The following is a 27,174-nucleotide window of genomic DNA, read 5'->3' as shown; positions in this document are numbered from 1 at the left end:
TTCTTGTTTGCGCGTAGGAACCCGACCAGGGCCTCCTCCTACTCGGGTTTGAGGTGGGCGCCTATGGTGAAAGTGGCGTCGGTGGATCCGTCCTCATCGACGGGTATCTGCTTGGTTTCTGCCTTGTCTTGGCTGAACAACTGCTTCTTCTTTGCGGGTGCAGCCCCCTTGGGCCCGGGGGTCTCCAAGTCGGCGGGCTGTGCCGACGCTGCCGTCTTGAAGGCGAGCTTGAGCGCCCGCAGCGCGTCCCCGGTGTCTCCGTGCACAGTGAGGACACCGCTGCTCTCGGGCATCTTCATGAGGTTGTACGCCGGGTGCGTCGCGGCCATGAATTGGGCCAGCACTGGGTAGCTGAGGATGGCGTTGTAGGGGAGGCCGATGGGGGCGATGTCGAAGTCAACCAGCTCCGTGCGGAAGTAGTCGTAGGTGCCGAAGGTCACTGGGAGCCGGATCTGCCCCAAGGAACTGGACGACTTGCCCCCAACGCCCGAGAAGGGTCGGCTGGGTTGCAGCCGTTCCAGGGGTATGCGGCAGAGGTTGAAGGCCTCGACCGAGAGCATGCTGAGGCCCGCGCCGCCGTTAATGAGGGTTCTGGTGATGGCAACCTGGCAGATGGTGGGGGTTCACAACATGGGGAGCGCGCCCGAGTAGGCCGAGTTGGAGGGGTGGTCCTCCGAGCTGAAGGTCAGGCCGGTCTCGGGCGCCGCCCGACCCAGGGGATCCCCCTGCCGCGTGGAAGCGGCGCTGACCCGGCGGACGAACGGCTTGACGTGGTGACTTGTGGGCGGCGCCTGCGAGCCGCCCAGGAGGGCCGCGACGACCGGGGGTGTTGGTGTAGCGCGATGGGACGGCGCAGGAGAGCCCCCTCCGGCGCGGGCGAGCTCGGGGGCGGCCCGGTGCTCCGCGCGGGCTCGTCGAGCGTCAGACATGAGCGTGATGGTCGGAGGAGAACGGAGCGGTGGAAGACGAATTCCGGCACACCCCTACCTGGCGCGCGAAATGTTGAATTTCGGGTTCCGGCAGACCCTTAAGGTTCGAACTCTGGGGTGCGCGCGAAGATTACGTCTTCTACCTCTCCGTCTCGCAAGGACCCTAACTACTGAAAGAACTGCGCAAGAGACACAAGGTTTATACTGGTTCGGGCCACCGTTGTGGTGTAATACCCTACTCTAGTGTGTGGTGGGTGGATTGCCTCTTGGGGCTGATGATGATGAACAATACAAGGAAGAACAGCCTCGCGAGGGTCTGCTCTTGGCTGGGGCAATGAACTGCTGGGAGGAGTTCAGCCACCTTTCTCTCTCTCTCTCTCTCTATGCTTCCAACCTCTCTATCGAGCCTCCCCTTCCTTTTTTCCAACCCCTTGCTCTGTGGGCGGCTGGTCCTATTTATAGAGGACCTGATCTTCTTCCCAAATATTGAGCGGGAAGGGAGCCAACAATGGTGGGCTAATTTGAAGGGGGATAACAAGTATCAGCTATCCTGACAAAAGTAGTCTTCGCCTGCGCAAAGCTCTGGTGATGACGCCGTCTTGGGCTCCACGGTGACCTCCATCTCGTAGTCCTCCTGGTCTTGGTCTCATTGCACCGAAATGGCAACCTTTGACTGATGCCTCGGTACTCCGCGGCTGCGCTTGCTCCCTTTGCACCAAAGAGGAAAGGAGGACGCTGCTGGCACCCGCCTGGCGCCCTGAGTTGTCATGGCTTGCGTCACGGGCACCTCGCGAGGTATCCGCCTTGATTTCTCTGCCTCCTCATGAGCCAGCCTAACGAGACCGCGCCTGTGGAAGCTCCACGTCGTCCGCCCCGCGAGGCTTGGCCGCTCGCGAGGGTCTTGAGTCTTGTGTTGGTGAAGATGGGCCGTGCCGGGCCCCCTTTGAGCCACGCCGCAGGCCGCAGGAAGGCAAGTCTGGGGACCCCCGTTCCCAGAACGTCGACACTCTCGGATGACGGTGTCCACGTCCTCCCAGTCCATCGAGGAAGGATTTGGGTACCGAGAAGGAAAATGAGGTGAAGTCAAGATCAAAATTTAAAGAAGAAAGACGAGCGGTAATAGGAGGCGAACAACTCACCTGTGCCAAACTGGGACGAAGTGGCCCCCTCCCCACCGACATTCGGTGCCAGGACGGAGCCGACGGCGCCCGGGACCTCCTCCTCCTCCGTGCGCATGGGCTCGGTGCTTGGCGCCCTTGCTGGGGACGCCCCTCGAGGCGGCGTGGTTGATGGGGGCGGCGTGTTGGGGGTAGCCCTTAGTGGCTCCTCCTACTGACGTTCTCCTCCTGCAACCATGGCAAGGCCACCACCAAGAAATCGTGCCCCTGCGCACGTCGATGAGGAGCGAGTGATGAACGCACGCTGGGGGTTCTGCCGGGGACTGCTCTCCGGGCTACTCTCCACCACCAGTGGCGTACTCGAGGGGCCCGCCGGGGGCTGGCCGTCCGTCGAGGCCTTGGCCCTCTTCGCCACCCTCTAGGCTAGCGTCTCCCTATCCCTGCGTAGATGATGATAAGTCAAGAAAAGTGGCACGGTCCAAGGGGATGGAGATGTCAAAAGACGAGACACTTACTCAACCTCCGCCTCTTCTTCCGCGACCTTCCTCTTCCTCCTCGGGCTAAGAGACCCAAGGTCGAAGAAGACCTTCGTGTTGTCACTTGTGAGGGGAGGGGAAGTAGGTGGAGTGTGGGTACGCTTGGACGGAGAAGGAGCAGCTGCTTTCTTCTTCGCCACTGCAACCTTGACTGCCTTCCCCGCAGCCGCGGCCCTCGTCTGACGCATGGACGCCTCCGAAGGTTGTTGCGTTTGTGCAGTCCTGCCGGGCTGGACCGGCTCACCAGAGACGCCCCACCGCAGGACATGCCCTCTCCCCAAGGCCGGGGGCTTGACAGCCTCGGCCTCCTCCTCGGACGATCATCGACGTCATCTTCGATGAGAGGGGCCCCAGCGCCGGTGCTGCTGGCCTCCCAAGCGGATTCCGCCTACTTGGCAAGCTCCTCCTTCTCCGCGGCCGCCACAGCCTCGTCCTCCACGCCGCCAGCACTGCAGGCCTCCTTGGCGAGCTCTGCCTCCGCCGCCCTGACGGTGATGTAGTCCAGCTCCACCTGGGTAGTGTCCTGGATGAGCAGCGGCTCCTCGCGGACGTACTTCTCCACCAATGTGTCGAAGAACTCATGCACCTGATCCTCTTCTGGCTCGGCCCAATTCGAGTCAAGGCCGTGCGTATTGAAGTCCGGCATCATGGCGATGATGTTGGTTTGGCGAGAGTTGTTGCTCAGCGGGACCACCCTCGCCGGCAACCTGAACAAGGGCCCCTTGGCGCCCTTGCCGGCCTTCGCGGCCCTCTCGGCCCTGCCGTCACGACTCACATCGAGCCAGAAGAGTCGCTGGCAGAAGTGGGCATGCCCCATCACCGTGAAGTTGTATTTCAGGCCGGGGCAAAGCCGCATGATGTCAGCCGCGTTGCTGAAAAGCCAAGCCGGCCTCCCATTGTTGTGCAGAGGAGCGATGCGGCGGCGGATGAAATCTGCCCCAATCATCTCCGGGGTGAGCCCGGCAGCGGCGAGGCGGTGGATCCTAGTGGTGGAAACCGTGAGTGAGGGAGTCCTGGATTAGGGGGTGTCCGGATGGCTGGACTATACCTTCAGCCGGACTCCTGGACTATGAAGATACAAGATTGAAGACTTCGTCCCGTGTCCGGAAGGGACTTTCCTTGGCGTGGAAGGCAAGCTTGGCGATACAGATATGCAGATCTTCTACCATTGTAACCGACTTTTTGTAACCCTAACCCTCTCCGGTGTCTATATAAACTGGAGGGTTTTAGTCCTTAGGACAACATACAGAACAACAATCATACCATAGGCTAGCTTCTAGGGTTTAGCCTCTCCGATCTCATGGTAGATCTACTCTTGTACTACCCATATCATCAATATTAATCAAGCAGGACGTAGGGTTTTACCTCCATCAAGAGGGCCCGAACCTGGATAAAACTTCGTGTCCCTTGCCTCCTGTTACCATCCGGCCTAGACGCACAGTTCGGGACCCCCTACCCGAGATCCGCCGGTTTTGACACCGACAGTGAGCCTCCTGTACTGGGCGTCGACATCACCCTAATCATCTCTCCGAACCGGCGGCGTTTGGCGAACTTGGCAGAATTCCTGTTGGTCCTTCTCCTCAATCCAGCACCATCGGCTCCGCCATTCCTCCCACCTCTCCTTCTGAGCGCCCTCCGGATATGCCCCCTTCTCAAGGGGCCTCGGGATCCAAGTGACGCAACCGGAGATGGCGCCTCCCTTCTAGATCCAAGGATAAAAGTAGTGGAGGAAGAGCGCCGTGCTGGGAAGCACTCCGACAAAACCCCAACGTCACGCCTGACCCCCCACGTCGCGCGTTCAACGCAGGTCGTGGGGAAGCGCAGCAGACGGAGAAGTTACTGCGGTAAAAATCTGGAGCCGCACCTACGGCCGCACTAAGCTGGGCAGAGGAGGGATGCCTGAGCACAAGACGACCAAAGCAATGCCAAGACCAGAGATGGAAGGTGGTGAGAGCAAGAGGGCGAGGTGGACTCCCCCTGCAAGACCCTTGCCGGGGTGGCTTCCGCAGCCTCGGCAAGATCCTTGACGAGGCAACTTGCCTGAGGCCAACAGAGCGCGCCACCCTTGAGCCCAAGGGGTTCCAACACCATCAACCATATTGGAACCAAGGCTCGGGAGGCACCTCCGTGGTGGCATGCAGATCTTTCTAGAGATCATAGATACATAGGATCAGATGAGAACCAAAAGATGACGATCCTTGGCGAGATCCTTGCCAAGCAAATCCACGAGACCCCCGGCAAGATCCTTGTTGGGGACAACCGCGGTGCCGTAGCGAGACCCTTGCCGGGCCCTCGGCAAGACCCTTGCCGAGGACGCCTGCGGGGCCGCAGCCATGCCCATGTCTGCCAAGACTCCACCGTCGCTCCCCATAGAGCTGCCAGCTCGACTAGATAGGTAGGCATCTGCATGGGAGCATGGGGCCTCTACACCAACTCAGCAAGCACCTGCGTGGTGGCATGCAGATCTTCATGAAGGCTCCACCACCGCGCCAGCCAAGCAGCCAGCAAATGTGGCGCTACAACGCCTCGTCATCTTGGATGCACATCGGAGCCAGGCAAGGCGACGACAACTGGGATGAGCTTCTTTGTCGTCCCCAATAAAGCAAGACGGGCATGTCGGCAATGCATCAAATGCGTTTGTCCGGCGATGCCAGGGGATAGACTCAGCCCCTGTACACCTGTCCACCTCCTGTGTGCCACTGTGGCGACCCCTTTTTGTCTATAAAAGGAGGCCCGAGGCGTACTGGAGGGGGATTCGGCTCTTTTGGACTAGGGAGACACTGTAGCTAGTTTAAGAACACAATAACACTCCAATATACATCAAAGCAGTACTAGGGTTTTACGCATATCCACGGCCCAAACCTGGGTAAACGATTTGTGTGCTCACCGCCAGACCCGCTCTTTGCACGACCCCGCAACCGCCAACCGTAGAAGGGATCCCAGTGACCCCATAGTTGTCGTTTCCCACCGACATAATCCTTTTACAGGAGATGGAACATTGCATCCCGATTTGCACCTAATCTATGTGCATGATATTTGTGGATTATTTAAGCTTGCCGGTATGCCCGAGGATGTTATCAAGAAGAAGGTATTCCCTTTATCTTTGAAGGGAAAGGCATTGACATGGTTTAGGCTAGGTGATGATATTGGATCATGGGACTACAACCGATTGAAATTGGAATTTCATCAAAAGTTTTATCCTATGCATCTGGTTCATCGTGATCGTAATTATATATATAATTTTTGGCCTTGCGAAGGAGAAAGCATCGCTCAAGCTTGGGGGATTCTTAAGTCAATTATATATTCATGCCCCAATCATGAGCTCTCAAGAGAAATTATTATTCAAAAATTTTATGGTCGGCTTTCTCTCAATAATCGCTCCATGCTCGATAATTCTTGTACTAAATCTTTTATGATGAAGACTATTGACTTCAGATGGGATTTATTGGAAAGAATTAAACGCAACTCTGAAGATTGGGAACATGACGAAGGTAAGGAGTCAGGTATAACACCTAAGTTTAATTGTGTTAAATCTTTTATGGATACCGATGCTTTCCGTGAATTCAACACTAAATATGGACTTGACTCTGAGATAGTAGCTTCTTTTTGTGAATCCTTTGCTACTCATGTTGATCTCCCTAAGGAGAAGTGGCTTAAATATCATCCTCCCATTGAAGTAAAAGTAGTTGAACCTATTAAAGTTGAGGAAAAGACTATCACTTATAATGTTGATCCTATTGTCCCTACCGCTTATATTGAGAAACCAGCTTTGCCCACTAGAATAAAGGATCATGCTAAAGCTTCAACTGTGGTTCACAAGAGTAGTACTAGAACACCCAAGCCCTCTGACCAAATTGAAGTTGAACCTAGTATTGGTATGGTTAAAGCTCTCTGTAGGCATGCCTATTATTTCTATTAAAATAGGAGATCTTTGCTATCATCTCTTATGTGATATGGGTGCTAGTGCGAGTGCAATACCTCATTCTTTATATGAAGAAATTATGCATTACATTGCACCTGCTGAGATAGAAGGTATTGATGTTACAATTAAGCTTGCAAATAGAGATACTATTTCAACAGCTGGGATTGTTAGAGATGTTGAAGTCTTGTGTGGGAAAGTTAAATATCCTGCTGATTTTATTGTTCTTGGTTCCCCACAAGATGACTTTTCTCCCATTATATTTGGTAGACCCTTCTTGAATACTGTTAATGCTAAGATAGACTGCAAAAAGGATATTGTTTCTGTTGGTTTACGGGATATGTATCATGATTTTAATTTTGCTAAATTTCGTAGACAACCCCATGATAAATAATTTCCTAGTAAAGATGAAATTGTTGTTCTTGCTTCTATTGTCGCGCCTCCTAATGATCCTTTAGAACAATATTTGCTAGACCATGAAAATTATATGTTTATGAAAGAAAGAAGGGAAATAGATGAAGTATTCTTTAGACAGGGACCTATTTTGAAACACAATTTGCCTGTTGAAATTCTAGGGGATCCTCCTCCACCAAAGGGTGATCCCGTGTTTGAGCTTAAACCATTGCCTGATACTCTTAAATATGCTTATCTTGATGAAAAGAAGATATATCCGGTTATTATTAGTGCTAACCTTTCAGACCAGGAAGAAGAGAAATTATTGAAAACTCTGAAGAAGCACCGTGCTGCTATTGGATATACTCTTGATGATCTTAAGGGCATTAGTCCCACTCTATGCCAGCACAAAATAAAATTGGAAAAATATGCTAAACCGGTTGTTGATCACCAACGACGGTTAAATCCTAAGATGAAAGAAGTGGTAAGAAAAGAAATACTAAAGCTTCTTGAGGCAAGTATAATTTACCCCGTTGCTGATAGTTAGTGGGTAAGTCATGTCCATTGTGTCCCTAAGAAGGGAGGTATTACTTTTGTTCCTAATGATAAATATGAATTGATCCCACAAAGAATTGTTACAGGTTATAGAATGGTAATTGACTTCCGCAAATTAAATAAAGCTACTAAAAAGGATCATTACCCTTTACCTTTTATTGATCAAATGCTAGAAATATTATCTAAACATACGCATTTTTGTTTTCTAGATGGTTATTATGGTTTCTCTCAAATACCTGTGTCGAAAGAGGATCAGGAAAAGACAACTTTTACTTGCCCTTTCGGTACCTTTGCTTATAGATGTATGCCTTTTGGTTTATGTAATGCACATGCTACCTTTCGAAGATGTATGACTGCGATATTCTCTGACTTTTGTGAAAAGATTGTTGAGGTTTTCATGGATGATTTTTCCGTATATGGAACTTCTTTTGATGATTGCTTAAGAAACCTTGACCAAGTTTTGCAGAGATATGAAGAAACTAATCTTGTCTTGAATTGGGAGAAGTTCCACTTTATGGTTAATGAAGGTATTGTCTTGTGGCATAAAATTTCTGAAAGAGGTATTGAAGTTGATAAAGCTAAAGTTGATGCTATTGAAAAGATGTCGTGTCCTAAGGACATTAAAGGTATAAGAAGTTTCCTTGGTCATGTCAGTTTTAATAGGAGGTTCATTAAAGACTTCTCAAAAATTTCCAGGCCTCTGACTAATCTCTTACAAAAAGATTTTCCTTTTGTCGTTGATGGTGATTGTGTAGAAGCATTTGAAATAATTAAGAAAGCTTTGATTTCTGCACCCATTGTTCAGCCACCTGATTGGAATTTACCCTTTGAGATTATGTGTGATGCTAGAGATTATGCTGTAGGTGTTGTTCTAGGACAAAGAGTTGATAAGAAGTTAAATGTTATCCAATATTCTAGTAAAACTCTATACAGTGCCCAAAGAAATTATGCTACTACTGAAAAATAATTCTTAGCAGTTGTGTTTTCTTGTGATAAGTTCAGACCTTATATTGTTGATTCTAAAGTAACTATTCACACTTATCATGCTGCTATTAAATATCTTATGGAAAATAAATATGCTAAACCTAGACTTATTAGATGGGTTCTCTTACTACAAGAATTTGATTTGCATATTATTGATAGAAAAGGAGTTGAGAACCCTGTTGCAGACAACTTGTCTAGGTTAGCGAATGTGCTTGATGACCCACTACCTTTTGATGATAGCTTTCCTGATGAACAATTAGCTGTCATAAATGCTTCTCGTACTGCTCCATGGTATGCTGATTATGCTAATTATATTGTTGCTAAATTTATACCACCTAGTTTCACATACCAGCAAAAGAAGAAGTTTTTCTATGATTTAAGACATTACTTTTGGGATGACCCACACCTTTATAAAAGAAGGAGTAGATGGTGTTATTAGACGTTGTGTAGCTGAGCATGAACAGGAATAGATCCTACGCAAGTGTCACTCCGAGGCTTATGGAGGGCACCGTGCTGGAGATAGAACTGCACATAAGGTATTACAATCCGGTTTGTATTGGCCTACTCTCTTCAAGGATGCCCGTATGTTTGTCTTGTCTTTTGATGAATGTCAAAGAATTGGTAATATTAGTGGACATCAAGAAATGCCTATGAATTATTCACTTGTTATTGAACCATTTGATGTTTGGTGCTTTGATTATATGGGACCGTTTCCTTCCTCTAATGGGTATACACATATTTTAGTTGTTGTTGATTATGTTACTAAGTGGGTAGAGGCTATTCCAACTAGTACTGCTAATCATAACACCTCTATTACGATGCTTAAATAAGTTATTTTTCTGAGGTTTGGAGTCCCTAGATACTTAATGACTGATGGTGGTTCACATTTTATTCATGGTGCTTTTCTTAAAATGATTGCTAAGTATGATGTTAATCATAGAATTGCATCTCCATATCACCCACAGTCTAGTGGTCAAGTAGAACTGAGCAATAGGGAGCTTAAATTAATTTTCCCAAAGACTGTTAGTAGATTAAGAAAGAATTGGTCAAAGAGACTTGATGATGCATTATGGGCCTATAGAACTACATATAAAAATCCTATGGGTATCTCTCCATATAAGATGGTTTAAGGAAAAATCATATCACTTACCTCTCGATACTAGAACATAAGGCATATTGGGCCATTAAAGAGTTTAACTATGACTTCAAACTTGCCAGTGAGAAGAGGCTATTTGACATTAGCTCACTTGATGAGTGGAGAACCCAGGCCTATGAAAATGTCAAACTTTTTAAAGAAAAAGTTAAAAGATGGCATGAAAAAAGGATACAAAAGTGAGAGTTTAATGTAGGTGATTATGTATGTTATAAATCTCTCATTTAAGACTTTTTGCAGGAAAACTCCTCTCTAAATGGGAAGGCCCTTACGTTATTGAGGAGGTCTATCATTCCTGTGCCATAAAAATCAACAACTTCGAAGGCACAAATCCAAGGGTGGTGAACGGTCAAAGAGTCAAACATTATATCTCAGGTAATCCTATAAATGTTGAAACTAATGTTATTGAAACCGTATCTCTGGAGAAATATAAAAGGGACACCTTCCAGAATGTATCAGCCTCCGAAAATGATAAGGTATGTGGTACGGTAAGTAAACCGACTCCAAAACAATTCTAATAGCACTTTTGTCCGTTTTGGAATACTTAAGAATATAGGAAAATAAGAAGCAGTCCGGAAAGGACACGAGGCGTCCACGAGGGTGGAGGGCGCGCCCTACCCCCCTGGGCACGCCCCCTGCCTTGTGGGCACCTCGTGTGTCCTCCGGATTTTGTTTTCTTGAACGATACTTCTTTTTATCAGTAAAAATTCATTATATAATATCCCGAAGGTTTTGACCACCGTACCATGCAAATATCCTCTGTTTTTGTTTTGAGTTGTTTCTACTGCAGATTTAGATCGAGATGTCTTCTCAAGAGTCAGTTCGGGAGAGCCGGGTGTCTCACCCGACACCGGGACCAGGAGCAAGAAGTGATGCTGACCACTTTGGGCCGTCAACAGAGGAAGAGATGGAGGCTGACCTGAAAAAGATAGATGCCATGGAAGAGGATCAAGAAGTTACTTCTCGTTTCCGAGCCGGATTCACAATGGGGAACTACAGAGCTCATCTATTCCAAACTCGGTCATCCCTTCCAATGTTAGATTTCTTTCTTATGAAAAAATGAAAAAGAGTGTTACTTGTTCTTTCGCAGCTATGCAACATCCATGGGTGAAAGGAGCTTTGGCCGTCATGGGCAAGCTCCGTAAGGAAATAATGGACCTCAAGCAGCAAGTCAATAAGCTCGAGGAAGAGAATCGTATCCTAACGGGCATCATCGCCAAGAATATCACATCACCACCTCCGAAGAATGAGACATAAATACATGGGTATGGACACTCCCCTTGGCAACTGCCAAGCTTGGGGAGAAAGAATAAAAGGAAATAAAGAGATCATATTGATCTTATGGAGAGTAATGACTTCACATATAAGAGTATGATGAATAAAAGTTGTTGAGAGTTGACAAACATAGTTTTGGTCATCATTGCAATTAATAGGAAGTAATAAAGAAAGAAAGGTTTTCACATGTAAATATACTATTTTGTACATCTTTTATGATTGTGAGAACTCATTAAAATATGACATGCTAAAAAGTTGATGTTGGACAAGGAAGACAACGTAATGGGTTATGTTGTCTTACATCCGAAATAAATTATATTGTCATGGATCATCCAACATGTTGAGCTTGCCTTTCCCCCTCATCCTAGCCAAATTCCTTGCACCAAGTAGAGATACTACTTGTGCTTCCAAATATCCTTAAACCCAGTTTTGCCATGAGAGTCCAGCATATCTACCTATGGATTGAATAAGATCCTTCAAGCATGTTGTCATTGTTGCAAGCAATAAAAATTGCTCTCTAAATATGTATGATTTATTAGTGTGGAGAAAATAAGCTTTATACGATCTTGTGATGTGGAAGAAATAAAAGCGACAGACTGCATAATAAGGGTCCATATCATAAGAAGTAATATAAAGTAACGTTCTTTTGCATTAAAATTTTGTGCATCCAACCATAGAAACATATGACAACCTCTGCTTCCCTCTGCGAAGGGCCTATCTTTTATTTTTGTCTTATACCTTATACAAGAGTCATGGTGATTTCACCTTTCCTTTTTACATTTTATCCTTTGGAAAGCAATGTGTGTTGGAAAGATCCTGATATATATAGCTAATTGGATGTGATTTTTCATGAACTATTATTGTTGACATTACCCTTGAGGTAAAAAGGTTCGGAGGCAAAACTATAAGCCCATATCTTTCTCTGTGTCTGATTAAAGCGTGATACTCATAAGTATTGCATGAGTGTTAGCAATTGTGAAAGACTGAATGATAATTGAGTATGTGGACTTGCTGAAAAGCTTTTATATTACCTCTTTCCGACGTTATGATAAATTGCAATTGCTTCAATGACTGAGATTAGAGTTTGTTAGTTTTCAATGAAGTTTCTGATTCATACATGAAATTGTGAATGAATTGTTACTTTAGCATAAGAAATCATATGACAATATATATATATATATTGTTGTTCTAAGAATGATCATGATGCCGTCATTTCCGTATTTTATTTTATCGACACCTCTATCTCTAAACATGTGGACATATTTTTTGTTATCGGCTTCCGCTTGAGAACAAGCGGGGTCTAAGATTGTGGGAGTTGATATGTCCATTTTGCATCATGCTTTTATATCGATATTTATTGCATTATTGGCTATTATTACACATTATGTCACAATACTTAAGCCTATTCTCTCTTATTTTACAAGGTTTGCACGAGGAGGGAGAATGCCGGCAGCTGCAATTCTCGGCTGGAAAAGGAGCAAATATTAGAGACCTATTCTGCACAACTCCAAAAGTCCTGAAACTCCATGGAAGTCAGTTTTGAAATATATAAAAAATATTTGGCGAAGAAAGCACCAGAGGGGGGCCACCCACACCATCCACGAGGGTGGGGGGTGCGCCCTACCCCCCTGTCTCGTGGGCCCCTGGCAGGCCTCCGGTGCCCATCTTTGGCTATATGAAGTCTTTCGCCCTGGAAAAAATCATAAGTAAGCTTTCGGGATGAAGCGCCGCCGCCATGAGGCGGAACCTTGGCGGAACCAATATAGGGCTCCGGCAGAGCTGTTCTGCCAGGGAAACATCCCTCCGGGAGGGTGAAATCGTCACCATCGTCATCATCATCGATCCTCTCATCATGAGGGGGTCAATCTCCACCAACATCTTCACCAGCACCATCTCATCTCAAACCCTAGTTCATCTCTTATATCCAATCTTTGTCCCAATGCCTCAGATTGGTACATGTGGATTTCTAGTAGTGTTGATTACTCCTTGTAGTTGATGCTAGTTGGTTTATTTGGTGGAAGATTATATGTTCTGATCCTTCATGCATATTAATACCCCTCTAATTATGAACATGAATATGATTTCTGAGTAGTTATGTTTGTTCCTGAGGACATGGGAGAAATCTTGCTATAAGTAGTCATGTGAATTTGGTATTTGTTTGATATTTTGATGAGATGTATGTTGTCTCTCCTCTAGTGGTTTCATGTGAACGTCGACTACATGACACTTCACCATTATTTGGGCCTAGGGGAAGGCATTGGGAAGTAATAAGTAGATGATGGGTTGCTAGAGTGACGGAAGCTTAAACCCTAGTTTACGCGTTGCTTCGTAAGGGGCTGATTTGGATCCATATGTTTCATGCTATGGTTAGGTTTACCTTTATACTTATTTTGTACTTGCGGATGCTTGCAAGAGGGGTTAATCATAAGTGGGATGCTTGTCCAAGTAAGGGCAGTACCCAAGCACCGGTCCACCCACATATCAAATTATCAATGTACCGAACGCGAATCATATGAACATGATGAAAACTACCTTGACGATAATTCCCATGTGTCCTCGGGAGCGCTTTCCTTTATATAAGAGTTTGTCTAGGCTTTTCCTTTTCTACAAAAAGGATTGGGCCATCTTGCTGCACCTTATTTACTTTTATTACTTGTTACCCGTTACAAATTACCTTATCACAAAACTATCTGTTACCGATAATTTTAGTGCTTGCGGAGAATACCTTACTGAAAACTGCTTACCATTTCCTTCTGCTCCTCGTTGGGTTTGACACTCTTACTTATCGAAAGGACTATGATAAATCCCCTATACTTGTGGGTTATCAAGAGGCGAGGAGAGTAAATGAGCAGCAGACCTACGGTTTTGCCTTTTTTATGGGGAAGACACGGGCCACCTCTTTACTATTCACCATGGGGTGACGCAAGCATGCTGCGGTCATTCCACGCACAACCCCCACGTCATGCACTCAATGTAGGTCATGGGGAAGTGTAACTGGCGAAGGAGTTACCGCAGTTAAAACTCTGCCACGCGTGCCCGCGCACCGTTCTGGGCCTGGCCCAACAACACTCCGCGCTTATGTGTGGCCGAGGCTTGGGGGCTCCTGTCGGTGTACAAAAGTAGGGGCCCTTTTGTACCCCTTCACTTGTGCACAGGCAGTCATAGCGACACCTATGGCCGGGCTTGGCAGGGCATAGGAAGAAAAGATGGAAGGCTGACGAGGCAGCACCCAAGCTAGAAGCATAAAGAGCAAAGGGACAAGATGGGCTTCCCTCAGCAAGAGCCTTGCCGAGACGGCCTGCATGGCCCTGGCAAGAGCCTTGCCGGGGCAACTTGCCCAACACCACCAAAACCACCACCCTTGATCCTGATAGCTATGACACCATCGACAACGTCAAGACCAAGGCTCGGGAGCGCCTGCATGGTGGCATGCAGATCTTGGTGAAAACCAAAGGCCTGCAAGCCTAGATGAGCACTAGAAAACGAAGACCCCCACCAAGATCCTTGCCGGGGACACTTGTAAGCCCCCGGCAAGACCCTTGCTAGGGACGCCCATGAGATCCCGGCAAGGGCCTTGCCCGGGGCGTCTGTGGGGCCGAGCGCGAACTTACCAAAGCTTCGCTGCCCTGCGCCTGTTGCGATGTGGCAACCAGCCTACCAACTAGGCACGCACCTGCATGGCAGCATGCAGCTTCTAGGTCAACCAGCCAAGCACCTGCGTGGTGGCATGCAGATCTTCGTGAAGACCCTGCCACCGCACGAGCTCAGCAACCAGCCAGCCAGTGTGGCGCTGCATGCCTCGTCACCTTGGACGCCCGTCGAAGCAAGGCGAGGCGGCGATGGACGGGATGAGCTTCTTCTACCATCCCCAATAAAGCAAGAGGACACATAGGCAATGGATTAAATGTGTTTGTCCTCAGATCTCAGGAGATAAACTTGTGCACTGTACATACTTTCCACCTCCCGTGTGCCACTGTGGCAACCCCTTTGACATATAAAAGGAGGCCCGAGGCGTACTGAGAAAGGATTTGGTTGATTCGGACATTTTGTTCTAGGCATGCATCGCAGCTAGTCTAAGAACTCAAGAACACTAAATACACACAAAGCTGGACTAGGGTTTCACGCATCGCTTGCGGCCCAGACCTGGGTAAAAATCCCACCTAGTTGATCTTCTAGACCCGCTCTTCGTGCAGCCCCACGCCCCGCCAACCGTAGAAGGGACTCTGTTGAGGGATCCCATAGGTGTCGTGCTTGAACCCCGACACACCCTTATTCAGGATTTGGAGGAGACATTTGCTAATCAGCGCAAGATCAACTTGAATCTCAACCCGGAGAAGTGCGTATTTGGTGTTCCCTCCGGCAAGCTACTTGGGTTCTTTATGTCCCATCTGGGGATCGAAGCAAACCCTGACAAGATTGAAGCTATCGAGCAGATCCAAGAACCAAGGATAGTCTAGGATTTAAGGCGTTTGATAGGGTGCATTGCCGCGCTGAGCAGATTCATCTCCAAGTCTGCCGAGCGTGCCCTGCCGTTCTTCAAAATTTTGGAGAAGGCGGGGCCCGTGAAGTGGACTCTGGAAGAAAATGCAGCTTTACAAGAATTGAAGGCCTACATGTCCTCTGTGCCGTCCTTGGTTGCTCCTAAACTACAAGAGTCGTTGCTACTATACTTAGTGGCAACCAACCAAGTGGTTAGTGTAGCCTTGGTGGCACATCCGAAAGTGGACGAAGCAGAGATTGAGCAAGGACTGCCAGAGCCAGAGGAGGATCAAGGCAGTAGTGAGCACGGCAGCGAGAGCAACCCCAAGGACACGGCAAGGAAGAAAGTGGTGCAACGCCGTGTGTACTTCGTCAGCTCCTTACTACAGGGGGGGAGATCGAGGTACTCTGGCATGCAAAAGTTGATCTTTGGTCTCATCATGACCTCAAGGAAACTACGCCACTACTGCCAAGCCCATGAGATCACGGTTCTCACTCATTTCCCATTGCAAAGGATACTCCGAAACACTGAGGCTACTGGTAGAATTATGGAGTTGGCGTTGGAGTTATCTAGTTTTGGTTTGAAGTTTGAGAGCATAGCAACAATCCAGAGCAGGGCGTTGGCAAAGTTTATTGCAGAATGGACGCCAACCCCTGATGAGGAAGTGCAAAGACAGTTATCCCCGGCAAGGAATCACCCCAAGAATGGGTTATGTATTTCGATGGTGCCTTTTCCCTGCAAGGTGCGGGAGCTGGTGTGCTTCTCATCGCCCCCTCCAGGGAGCACTTGAAGTATGTCGTCCAGATGCACTTTGCCCGGGAAGAGGCAACTAACAATAGAGCAGAGTATGAAGGGCTCCTTGCTGGGCTCTGGATTGCCGCGGAATTGGGAATTAAGAGGCTGGTCATTCGAGGAGATTCACAGCTTGTGGTGAGCCAGGTCAACGAGGATTACCAAATCCCATTGATGGAGGCTTACGTTGAGGAAGTGAGGAGATTGGAGGAACGCTTTGACAGACTGCAAACAGAGCACGTACCCCGTGCGGAAAATAGCATAGTTGATCATCTGTCAAAGTGTGTTGCGCAGAAGCTTCCTATGGAACCAGGGACTTTAGTTCTCCATCTTACTCAGCCCTTCGTATCCCTAGCAACAATGGCCCAGAAAAGGAGAATGTTGGACTCCGGTAAGCCTCTCCCAGTAGAGTCGTCCGCTCCTGGGAGAGACCATACCAAAAACAACTCCTCGCCACCTGCCGGACCGCACCCTCTAGCTAGGCCCATGGTCCCCGCGAACGAGGAATGTGCCCCCGCAATAGGGGAGGTGCCGTTAGTCCTTGTTGTCAAGCCCCATCCTCCAACTTGGGCAAGGCACATAGTCCACTTCCTCCAAACAGCGGAGCTTCCCGGTGACCAAGATGAAGCCAAAAAATTAGCCGGGAGGGCCAGTATGTATTAGTTTGGTGATGAAACTCTATACAAAAGGAGGCCCAACGATGTGAAATTGAAGTGCATCTGCCGGGAGGAAGGAAAGGAACTACTATCTGAGATACACAAAGGCATGCGGGGCTCCCACATTGGATCAAGGGTATTAGTTGGGAAAGCGTTCTGACAAGGATTCTATTGGCCCACAACCCTCCAAGATGCGGTCAAGCTAGTCACCAAGTGTGAAGCCTGCCAGTTCCATTCCAAGAACATACACCTGCCTGCCCAAGCTCTTCAGACAATACCTTTATCATGGCCATTTTCGGTCTAGGGGCTCGATATCCTCGGCCCTTTCCCCTAAGCAATCAGGGGCTTTGAATTCTTGTTTGTTTCTATCAACAAGTTTACAATGTGGACGGAAGTGACTACTGTGAGGAAGGTGACTGCTTAGTCAGCTATCAAGTTCTTGAAAGAATTAGTGTGCCATTTTGGAGTCCCGGCAAGGATCATTACTGACAACGGTACCTAGTTCACGAGTCGCGCCTTCATGCAATATGTTCATGCCCTCAGATGCAAGATCTCATTTTCCTCTGTTGCACATCCCAGAAGCAATGGACAAGCTGAGAGGGCGAATGCTGAAGTGCTGCGGGGACTAAAGAGAAGAACCTTTGATACGCTGCAGAAGCACGGCAGGCGGTGGATTGATGAGCTGCCAGTAGTTCTCTGGTCCCTCAGAACGACACCAAATCAAGTTACGGGGCAGACTCCCTTCTCCCTAGTCTATGGGGCAGAAGCAGTTATCCGCACGGAACTCATATATGGGTCACCGCGAGTGCTTGCCTACGATGAAGTAGCGCAAGATCAGCATCGGCGTGACTACGCTGTGCTACTCGAGGAGAACCGTCTCCGGGCTGCTACGCATGCCGCACGCTATCAGCAAGCCCTGCGTAGCTATCATAGTCGTAGGGTTCATTGTCGGTGTTTTGAGGAAGGCAACCTTGTCCATAGGTGCGTTCAGTCCTCCAAGGGTACAAACAAGTTGACGCCGAAGTGGGAAGGACCTTACCTGGTAGTACAAGTCACCAGACCTGGCGTAGTCTGTCTGGAGACCGAAGATGGCATGCAATTGCAAAACTCATGGAATATTGAGCATCACCGCAAGTTCTACCCATAAGGCGCGGCTATCGGGCCCTACCCGACAGCAACCCTTTTCTATAGGTCATGCCTCAGCTGCATGTTACCCCTTTTACAAAGCCAGGGCGATTACCCTGAGCAAGATAAAAATAAATGAAGCGTCGGGGGGCGACCAAGTTGCATGCATGCATGAGCATTCCATGAGCACTGCATAAGCATTTCATGAGCATTTGCATATGCATATAGATAGGATCGCATCTTACATCATTCCCATCTGCATGAAGCTGCAGGTTCCTGCCGTGAACTTGGACTCTCCAAGGAGTTGGGAGGATGAACCAACATTGCAATCTCCGCCTAGCCAAACGGATAAGTTCTACCTCTTGTCCATTGGTGTTCTGTATAACTTGTGCATGAGAAAACCTCGCCACTCTTTTGAGACTTAGGTGCTCCCATCCTTGACTCGAACGTTGCTTCGGTCAGGATCGTCGCATTGGCCTTTGGTAAAACGAAGTTGGCGGGGGGCTGGTCCCTTTGTTCTTTGCCCAGTAGACACAGTTCTTCGAGAAACAAAAGGGTATCAGCAGGGTAGCCTACCGGGGAAAACTCGTTTATTTACACTAAAGAGGCATCCCACCTCTACATGGACACATACATGCACGGGTTCCCGGCAAGGTTCATCTTTTTCATTAATATGCTGATGATGCAAGTACAAGCATTACAAAACACACACAGGGAATCGGGAGATTACATTATTTCAATTAAGATAAGTGCCGCGTAATTCCTTTACCCTTGTCCATCTCCCTCAGGGTATTACAGGGATGGACTAAGGAAGCAAGAGGCGGGCCCGGCTAGGATTTGGCGCCTCCCCAGGAATAGGACGACGCCATCCTCTGGTTGGGAGGGAGGAACCGGAGGGCAGGAGGGGTGGTGGCGCTGGAGGGAGCCCAGACGGGGGCGGAGGAGCCACCGACAAACATGGCTCATCGGGACGGTTGCCCCTCTTCTTGGCGCGTCGCGGGATGCTACTACCTCCCGTACTGCTGCGGTTCAAAGACCCCGTCACGACAGTCGTGCCGAACACCATGCTCTCAAAGGAACTCCTCACAAAGAGCATGGCCGTCCCTGACGGCCCCGATACCGAAAGACACCATGCATCCAGAGGACATGATAAGAACTAAGATCCCTCCTGCGTAGCAAGTGGATGATGCTCGGGGAGGCCGGGTCCACCCTTTTTGGCGGTGAACCCGTTCTGCGACCACTTCATCGACACCAAGAAGGAAGGAGAAATGGGCCACTATCGACTACCGTGCCCTGCGCCCGTCACAAGCCTAAGCACGGTGTCGCCTGCGATGCCTCCCACTAAAATTGAAGCTACGGGCGACCCGACGACAAGCGCACCGAAGTCGCCACCACCGGCGCTACCGCAGCGCCACCCGCGCATCCTCATGGGACTTGTGGGAAGATGGGGAGAGGACCCCGCTCCAGCGAAGCCACGTCCCCTCCAGGCTTGGGCCAGGCTCACTCCCCACACATCAGCAGAGGCGTTTGATGTCACGAACCTCAAAAAAGAGCCCAGGGGATAGCGCCAGGCTTTTCTCTTCAGCATAACCAACAAGAAGCAGAAAGAAAAGGATGGAGGAACGCAAGTATTAATGACTCCACCCTCCCTTCACCCCTCCTTTTATAGGCAGGCCGGGGAAAGGAGTCGCTCCCTCAACGGGTGGCCACCGTCCTGCTCCACCAATTCAAAAAGGCTGGACCCTCGCCTTGATGCTCTCCCACGCCATGTGCCTCCATTAGCTAGCCCATGCGATGCATGTTGCATATGTGGCTATGGATAAGGGCATGGTGGGAAGAGTGAATTGGCAGTTTCTACCCCATGTGTTAAAGTGATTCACGGGCCATTACCAGGGTGTCGACACCACTATTGGCTTTACACGACGCGCGGGGAAACCAGAAACTGGCCTGGACTCAATATTAATGAAGAAGCAAAGAAGACCTCAAGAAGCCAGCCTCTTCAGCACCCCCGCCTATGCACTAATTAGGCCCTACCTCGACGACGCTCGGCAGCGCGTTCGGGGCAGGCCCGGGGGCTTCTGTCGGTGCAACAAACCCTGGGTCTGTTGCCCAGACTGTGCATAGGCATGGGGAAAGGATTGAGGCACCAACCCAAGTCAAAGTATAAGGGACCAAGAGCATTGAAGTACCAACATACTGATCAATAGGACCAAAGTCAAGCCAGAGAAGCAAGATGTCACCAGGAGAAAAACCACCCTTGCTGGGCAGGTGAGCTCGACAAGGACGGGGCCACCCCCAGAAGAAGACGTCCAAGATGTCCCGGCAGGGTTTGCCGGGACTCACAAAGACTGAACCACCTCACCCAACCACTCCACCATGACCCACGTCGTCAATCAATGCGGTGTCAGGCCGCAAAGTGACTAAGGCCGCAAAGTGACTAAGTGGCTGCCATTCGTCACATGGCGCCTCTTTCTACAGGAAATGCCTATAGATGACACCCGTCATGCGACGTGTCAAGCGAGCAGGCGTGGAGCTGGCGAGATAGCCTGGCAAGGCTTGCCAGGCACCCAATGACGTGACCTTAAGTGGTGCATTTAATGCACCCTGTCAGCCTATAGAGTTAGTTATGATAGCACTATTTGCTATCTTATAAGTGCGTAATGACTACTTTTCCATTGTGGTAACCCCTTAATCTATAAAAGGAGGCCCATGGCAACCGTAGAAGGTTGGATAGCAATCACACCCATACGCGCATTGCCACTGCCGCCCTTGCCGGGCAAGTGTACTATGCCCCACCACCACTCTTCCACCATCAATCCACCAAAGGTGGAGTAGGGTTTTACGCCTCATGGCGGCCTGAAACTTGGTAAAATTGCCTGCGTGATATCTGCCGGGTTGCCCCACGCTCGTTTGCTCTTTGTGAAATGTGACGCCCCCCTTGCCGAACCAGCAAGGGGCCCTTGGTCCCATAGGTGGTCATGGTTTCCCGTGATAGATACCTACCTACAACGTTCGACTATCGGTGTGGGGGGGAGGGGGCAGAGACTTAACTATAGAGAGGTAGACTGACAAGTATATGTGTGGACAAGAGGAGAAACCTAGCTATGTATTGAGGGAGATCGATCGGCATCTATGCATATGTGTAGCAGAGGAATAAGGTTGGGATAAAGACAAATGTGGAGTGTCAGAGGGTTGGTGGTCCAATTGCTTCTCACAAATGGTGGGAGAGTCTCGCTAGACAAATGGAGGGTACGAGTGCACTATCAATAAGAGAGGGTATGTCTTCCTGTCTCTGCATGGGCGTGTGAGAGACGCCTTGGGAGGTATGCAAGGATGATGAGGGGGGGCGATATGGTTGTGGTAAGCAGACGTAACTACATAGGAAGATCAATCGTCGTGTGTTCGAGACATTTATGACAAGTATTTATCCCTGAGCTGCAAAAGCCACACATTATCCCAAATTATAATCAATGTTCTATATATTATATGTAGTATAACATGTTCATAACCACACCATACATATCACCATTATATATATATATATTCGTTCATGCATTCGTCGGTTTAAAACACTATGATATCTTCTTCAAATACCTGAATCCACTTTTTTATAACGAATTATGATCTCTGTTCATCTTTTACACCTTCACGATCCTCTTCTCTTTGTAGCTAGCGCTAACTTTCTATCATGCATGCACATGCCGGGCCCCTCTCACCCTCCCTCAGTGTCCCCTCCATCACGCACATTTGTTATTTCTCATTAGGTCATTCACCCATGGTGTGCAGGCCCCCCGGCTGCTCCTTTCCGACACACACCGGTCGATATACGTCTCTAGCCAAGTGTGCCTACCACAAACACACACTTCCCCTCTTATCTTCTAACCGTCCATGCCCCCTTATGTCCAATACAGTTCCACACAGGTGCACACTCCCGCCCCTCTTTTCATCAATCTCATACTTGCACACTCCTCCCCCCTCGACATAGTATGCCTCTTGCACCACCTGCTAGTCACACCCTCTCCCCCTATCCGTCTCTCCAGACATTATTTGCTTCTAACACATGCATGCATGTATACGTACCAATCTCCCTACATATAGGTAGGTCGACTATAAAGGTATGTGACTCACTATGCAAGCACGAAAGTCAATAGTTATGCAATGAAGTTACATCCTACTTGTAGTACATTTATTCAGTGTTAGTTATGTGTAATGCTCGTTTATGCTCATTTCGGTTCTTGGTTGATCGCTTCTCAATATATTTGCTAGTATATTTGTACTAAGCGGGAATATTGCTTGTGCATTGAGCTCCTTAAACCCAAAGTTGTGCCAAATGAGTCCACCATACCTACCTATATGCGGTATTTCCATGCCGTTCCAAGTATATTTGTATGTGCCAACTCTAATTTTCAAAATGAATTTCCTTTTTCTGTGTGTAGGATCGAAAGTATGTCCAGGGTGATTAGACTACTTGACCAAATACAAATCTTTTATTTTCCCAATTTTAGTTGTGGGCAGATTTTAGCAATTATGACAAGTCAAGCAATCAACCTACACATGTATAGTAGAGGAAAGTAAAACATTGCATATGAAGGTAAAGGCAAGGGTTTGGAGGAAACAAATGCAATGCAGACACGGAGATTTTTTGCGTGGTTCTGATATGTGGTGCTATTGTACGTCCACATTGATGGAGACTTCAACCCACGAAGGGTAACGGTTGCGCAAGTCCACAGAGAGCTCCACCCACGAAGGGCCATGAAAAAGCAACCATCTCTTTCCCACCATGGCCATCACCCACGAAGGACTTGCCCTTACAAACTTCTTGGTTCAACTCCACATCACAACGAAGGCTCCCAAGAGACACCTAAGCAATCTAGGAGATACCAGTCTCCAAAAGGTAATAGATTGTGGGTTGATGATAAACTCCTTGCTCTTGTGCTTCAAATGATAGTCTCCTCAACACTCAACTATCTCTCACAGATTTGGCTATGGTGGAAGAGGGATTTGAGTGGAAAGCAACTTGGGGAAGGCTAAAAATCAAGGTTCAAATGGTAGGAATGGAATCTCTTGATCTCAACACATGAGTAGGTAGTTCTCTCTCAGAAAATGAATGGTGAAAGTGTAGACACATTCTGATGGATCTCCTCAACGAGAAGAAGGGGGTGGAGGGGCATATATAGCCTCCACACCAAATCCAACCATTACACACTATAGACGCATCTCGGTTGCACCAATTAGTGAAAATCGGTAGCATCAATCTGTTCAAAAATATGAACATCAAGAATCTCGGTGGGACTGATGTTCTAGGGCTTAGGGCAAACTTCGTCTCGGTGGCATCGCTTGCGTCAAATCGGTGGGACCAAAGTGAAGCACTAAGGCAACAGAGAGTTGGCAAGCCATCTCAGTGAGACCTATTGCAATTCTCGCGGAGACCGAAATAATTGCAATAACTAACAGGGAGTTGGCAAGGCCATCTCTGTGGGACTGAGACCCGTATCGGTGTAACCGAACTGTTAGGGTTTCCGGCAGTGGCTATGTCAAATGAACCCGTTGGCTCCGGATAAAAATAATTGGTGGAGCCGAATTGGAGTTTAGGGTTTTGACATATTTGGATGGAGAAAGTGGCTGAGGGATTAGGAGCAATATCACTAAGCGTTTGAGCAAGAAAGCCATTAAGCAACACCTCATCCCCTTTTAATATTATTGGCTTTCCAATGGACTCAATGTGATCTTGGATCACTAATATAGAAATGAAGAGTCTTGAGCTTTTTCCAATCTTTGTCCTTAGCATTTTGAGGGGTCCACATCTCTATCTCATGCCATGCCAATCATTCAACATCCTGGAATATTTATCTTGAATGTATATTCATTCAATGAGCTATATGTTGCTATGAATTACCAAAACCACCCGTGGATTAGTTGCACTTTCAATCTCCTCCCTTTTGGTAATTGAGGACAACATATAGATCAAAGCTTCGACAAATAATCAAATGAATGAAACACATCATCGCTTTGAGAAGTATGTGATAAGGAAGAGCTCAGCCTAAATTTTTGCATATTATTCAAAATTTGCGTTCGAATGCAAATGCACAACCGATTAGGATCATGGGTCACTCTTCCATGTCACATACATCTTGGTGGAGCACACAAAATGATATCATTGAAATAACAGGCACGCATTACCAAAAACATAAGTGAATGCTCATACACAAATAATTGTAGGGATAACCATTAAACACACATTAAGCAAAGCATGATCAACAACATAGGAACGTATTATCTCACAAGCATTAAACAAACAAGTAGCACGAATCAAACAAACATTGTAGCAAAAACTCAATAAAACAAAAGAGCAAAAAGCAAGACACATTGTCTCTCTTGAAGCTTAGTGATCTATACAATTTCTCGCCCTTTCGCAACAGGTACCAAAAAGCTTGAAAAGGTATAGAGCTATGCATCTCACTAGGCACGGTCCTCTAGAGCTCCTAAAGGGGTTTTCTGTCTTGTCGCTGTGGTGTGCATATATGGCATTGAGAGATGTGCATCTACAATGCCTCTGCTGATGTCTACTAAACTGGTGGTGTAGACACTAGAGGTGGCACTGTAGCAGTAGTGGTAGGTGTAGAGTGAGTGGTCCTCGTGGCTGCAACTGGCACGGCTGAAGACTTGGGTGCCCTATGCATAGTCTGAAACCTCTCAGTACTACGGCGCTCATCTCCATCCTCAACATCATTTCTAAGCTTCTCCACAATAGATTGAATATCTGTGACCTTGACATCAAGATTGTACATTGTGTCCTCCACAATCCGCTCTAAGCTCTCCTGGTTCTTGGCTAAGTTGACCAGACTTTGCTCAATCCTCAGTATTGCTACCAATATATATGTCATATGTTCCCGCTTTGTCTTGAGATTTGCAATGAGTGCATTGGGAGTTGTAGCTTCTTTTGCTATTGTGGCTGTTGTTGCTGCCTGGGCCTTCTCTTGAGCCTCAACAGATGTGGGGTGTGAGTCATCCATCACCACCACATTATCCTCGAACTCTAGCTGAAGAGGGAGGTGCTCAAGATCTAGTAGATATGTGCCTGTGCCAACTTTGGATTACATAAGCATCTGAATATGTGGAGCACATGCAAAAGACCTATTCTGGTCAGCAGCTATCCTCTTGACCGTCTTTACAGTTAAACTCATAACCTTGACTTCTGGGTGGGGAGTCAAACAATGGAGCAAGTTGATGGAGTGGCCACGGATCATCCACTCATCTCCAGATTTGGGCAACAGAGTGTGCCTCAAATAGTGTTGGTCGTGGCCAAACCAGCTAGCAGATGCTTGACTGACCCAAGCATGTGAGTTTCCAAATCAATATCACGAATGGGCTTATACATATTAGCCATGGAATTGTGGTCCATCCTGGGTTTGCCATAAACATCAACATCATCTTCCTCTTCATCAGGAGCATCAAGAAAGTGCAACCCACTCAGAGATTGATGACTGGTACTTGGAACCCTCAATCATCCATGCAATCCTACCATCTGGACAGAAGTGTTCTGTGGAGTAGAATTGCATGACCATCTCATCATTCCATTTGGAGAGCTTCTATGCAAAAAAAGCATCCACTCCTACAAGTCTAAAGCTCTCATGAATGTGGGGAAATAATCTTCATTAGCATCAATATATTTCCAGTCCACCACTTCATCTCACTTACAGTGGGCTTCTTATCAAGCAAAATTGTCTCATAGAAGTCTTGTTGTTCTCTGGTGTGGAAGTGGCAGTCAAAGGCAGTCCTCCTTTTGGAAGAGTAACGATCAATTTTTCTCCACTCTCTAACTCCCTTATCCTTACCGAGCATCTTGTTTTGTGCAACAGGGTGTGCATTGTCATGATCTGGGAACTTGGGCTTGAGCTTCCTGAGCACTAGTGGCTCATTATCATTGAACCTCCAGTATTGGGGCCATGTTATTCTCAATAGTTGGAATGTTTCTTGTAGACCTTTTAGGTGCAGAAACATTTGGCTTGGAATTTGGTTTGGAGGGAGAAACTGTCTTTATGGCATCCAACGTCAATTTCTGAGTCTTGGCGGGAGGTGCTTCAGCTTCTGGTTGTTCTTCTTCCTCCTCCTCATCCATCATGGAGGGTCTGCCAATCACTCTAGCAGTACTTTTCCTTATCCTCTTATTCTCCTTGCTGGCATCACCTTCAACACCACTTGGCTCCTCATGTGTAAAAGTCATTGTCTCTTGTCTATCTAAGAATTTTTGAGGCTTTGACATTGGGACTCTCCTTATAGCAGTACTTTCTTTAGCACTTGGCTTAGTCCTAGCTGCAGAGCCATACTCCTTTCTCAATATTGCCTTTTTATTGGAAGCGGCCTCATCAGCACAAAGTCCTCATCCTCACTATCTAAGGTTTTCTTCTTTCTTGTCCTAGTGGCAGCCTTTGCAAATTATTTGGAGTGCTCCTGCTGCCTTCATCATAGCTCTCATTGGTACTAGAGCCCTCACTGAGCTCAACATTCTACTTTGACTGGTTCTGGATGTCACTTGCACTTGACATCTTGCAAAACTGACCCTATGAATGGATGGGTATGGGCAAAGTAGATGAGTTATCACAAAACACATATAGTTTTTCAAAAGTTTGAGTTCAAACTTTAGTTTTAGATTTTCACAGAAAGGATTTCAGACCTACCGAGTTGATCATTTCAGAGATACCGAAGCACTAATAGAGCCTAAATGCACCATTTCAGTTGGGCCGAGTTGTGGTTCGGTGGCTCCGAGATGCTAGGGTTTGACTGAAACTTCACTTTCGGTCTCACGGACCAGTACATTTCGGTTGAACTGAGTTGTACTTGTGCAATGGCCAGGGCCAATCAGTGGGACCGAAAATTTCAATTCGCTTAGTCTGAGATGAGTTCGGTGGAAACCTAACCCTAATTTTTTTCCTCGAATCTATTCTGATGGATTAATCTAGTGGATAGAAGTATTGCAGTCATGGAGAGATACATGGCATTGTCCATATGCATTGAATTAGATAAATAGAAGCACGAGGAGATCGAATCTCACATTAACTCATTGAAGATCCTTGTCGGTGTCAAAACCGGCGGATCTCGGGTAGGGGGTCCCGAACTGTGTGTCTAGGCCGGAAGGTAACAGGAGGCAAGGGACACGAAGTTTTACCCAGGTTCGGGCCCTCTTGATGGAGGTAAAACCCTACGTCCTGCTTGATTAATAATAATGATATGGGTAGTACAAGAGTAGATCTACCACGAG

The sequence above is a fragment of the Triticum urartu genome, chromosome 6, assembly GCF_003073215.2.
Source record: "Triticum urartu cultivar G1812 chromosome 6, Tu2.1, whole genome shotgun sequence".
Taxonomy (NCBI): domain Eukaryota; kingdom Viridiplantae; phylum Streptophyta; class Magnoliopsida; order Poales; family Poaceae; genus Triticum; species Triticum urartu.
Note: the sequence above shows the minus strand (reverse complement) of the source record.